General features: G+C 40.0%; 1 protein-coding gene and 1 pseudogene across 1 annotated transcript in view; one reads left to right on the forward strand and one right to left on the reverse strand.

Moving 5' to 3' along the window:
* The window catches only part of LOC106733952 (mortality factor 4-like protein 1 pseudogene), an 8,640-nt pseudogene extending 6,779 nt beyond the window's left edge, over positions 1-1,861 (forward strand).
* Positions 1-2,722, reverse strand: part of RPS6KA6 (ribosomal protein S6 kinase A6) — a 174,127-nt gene that overhangs the window by 163,182 nt on the left and 8,223 nt on the right. The gene's annotated exons all lie outside the window — the stretch shown is intronic.

Here is a 2,722-nt window from a genome sequence, read left to right on the forward strand (position 1 = left end):
TATATATATATATATCCATACATACACACACACACACACACACACACATATATATATATCACAAAGATTCACAAAGACACTACTGCAGGGATGGAATGTAGGAAGACTCCTGTCAAATGGTCTGTTAATGTTTGTGGACATGACTCCCTCCAGGCCCCCTGGAAAGGATTTTGAAAAACAGAAAAATGCAGACAGACTTCTGTCTTCACCAGCTACTTTGCTGTCTTGTTTTATATCGTAATTAAATGCGTTTTCAGATTTGAAAATACAACAGTAAAAGCTGGTACTAACATAATAATATTGAAAAACTCAAGGGAAAATCCTGCGTATTTTGAAATAAATGTATGCTATTTCCTCCAATCCTGACCTTTGAAACTATGTCCTCATTCATCATGAAGCAGTCAGATCAGTCACTGCCCATTTTCCCTCAGGATAGAACCCCCTAATGTATTTTCTAGAGTTCATGAAATACAAAGTCCATTTACATTATAATAGCCCGAGTAAGGAATAAGTCTTCAGACTTTGGTTATGATAATGACCAATATGGACCATGAGTGAGAGCCATTTGACCTCTAAAATTCTCACTTAAAGGAAAGAAGGTTTTCATTTCAATATGTAAGATGTTTTGTACACTGGGAACTGCTGGTTGTAAGCTCAGAGACTCCAGGCTGAAGGGTTCCAGACATCTGAAGAGGAATTTGATTATCTAAGGCCTCACCAATCAAGAATGCTCACAAGATGATCACGCCCTCTTGAACCAATCACTGAACTGATCATGCACCTGGGACCTCTGCCCCTAATTTTGCCCTTAAAAACGCATGTGGGGAACATCTCAGGGAAACCGGGTCTTTTCAGCATGAGCTGTCAGCTCTCCTTGCTTTGCGCTTTGCAATAAAGCTGTACTTTCCTTCACCACACCATGTGCCTATGACTTGGTTTTATAGCGCTTGGGCGAGCGGACCTGATTTGCGTTCGGTAACAGGTACATCCAACTGTTGAAAATGAGGAAACATTCTTTTCTTTTTTTTTTGGAGAGATTTTTCACTATAGGGCGTGTGCACTCGCCAGAGAGACCGAGAGACAGAAAGCAAGAAATCATCCACCCCCCAGCGGGGATGGGCACGCCTCAACCCCTTCTCCTCCATTCTCCTCTCAGGATCTTGGGCACACACGCACACGCACCCGGCGTGAGTTTTAAGCCACTGGGTCCGGGACATGAATCGCAGTCGACTACGTGGGAGTCCAGTGACATAGCCGTCATGCTAACTGCTGGTTCCCGAAAATGAGGAAACATTCTTGAACAGAGTTGAAGCTAAAGACTCTGGAAGAGCTAAAACTGTGGTTTGTCAATGACTGGGACTTAATTATCAGGCAAAAATTAGCTCTTTTATGTTCCTGCTAAAAAGAATGTGGATTCTATTCTGGAAGATTATGCAAATTATAAGAAATCTTAAGGAAATACTGATATTAAGGAGTATGCTGTTAATGAAATTGTGGCAGGTATAAAAAAATATTTCAACATCACACTGGGCACTTAGCTACTCCACAAGTTTGAAAGACCACAGTATGCTGGGATCCTTGCAGATCACCTTGATGTGTCTATGTCCCCAGATGTATGCCTCATCTCCTGAGATTATTTATACAGGTTGGTGTGATGCTGGCCTTCATACCTCTTGATGAGGAAACACTGATAATAATGAGTATGCTGGGGAGAGCCAGCATACTGGAGAGCCTTGCTTTACTACTGAATTATCTTCAAGATTTCCTAAAGTATCTAGCAAAGAATTCTGCAACTTTGTTTAGTGCCAGTGATTATGAAGTGCCCATCCCCGCCCCCCTGTACCATCGGAAAGCTGTGTAAAAGGCACACTCACTCACCTATGCTTTGATCTCTGTAAACACATTCTTGTCCTTACTCCTTCTCTTGTACAAATGATGTACTTTGAAGATGTTAATGTACAACATAATTGATGTTTGTATTCTGCTTGATTTTAAACAGAAAATAAAAGGGGTCAGCTCCTTTTCTTTCTTTTCACTTAAAATTTGCTACCAGTGTATTCAATGATGGACAACAGAGACATGCTGTAGAGTGTTTAATTGCCTAGTTGACAAAGCTGTTTTTGAATGCTGGTGGTTCTATTCCTTTGACACTATACACTTTTATAATATGTGTTAATGCTATATAACAAAATGCTCTGATTCCTAGTGCCAAAGGTTCTATTCAGTGTATGTAACTGAACATGCTCATCCATTTGTGCTCCTTTTATTTTTTAATGGGGCTTAAAGTAAAGGGCCCATCCTTTATAAGTCATCCATGTTGTCCCTTAGGCATTATCTTTGCTCAAATTGTTGAAGAATAGTGGCTTGTCTTATGGTTTTATATTGTGTCTAATGCATGTTTTAACATGACAGACACAATGCATTGTATAGCTAAAATTTTCTGAAGTCAGTTTTTTAGGAATTATTCCTCAGATCTTCAATAAATTTTTTATTTAAACTTAAAAAAAAAGACATTGTACTAAATTCTTCTCACCACTCATACCACAATAAAGCTTCAAAAACTTAAACTCTAAGTTCACAACTCAAAAGAGCTACTTTAGATTTTTTTTGGGGGGGGGCAGAGTTTTCGCTATAGGGCGTGTGCGCTCGCCAGACAGAGAGAGACATAGAGACAGAAAGCGAGAAATCACCCCCCAGGGGGGATGGTCACGCTGCAATCCCT

The sequence above is a fragment of the Tupaia chinensis genome, unplaced genomic scaffold (genome assembly GCF_000334495.1).
Source record: "Tupaia chinensis unplaced genomic scaffold, TupChi_1.0 Scaffold146525_1, whole genome shotgun sequence".
In the NCBI taxonomy this organism is placed as follows: Eukaryota; Metazoa; Chordata; class Mammalia; order Scandentia; family Tupaiidae; genus Tupaia; species Tupaia belangeri.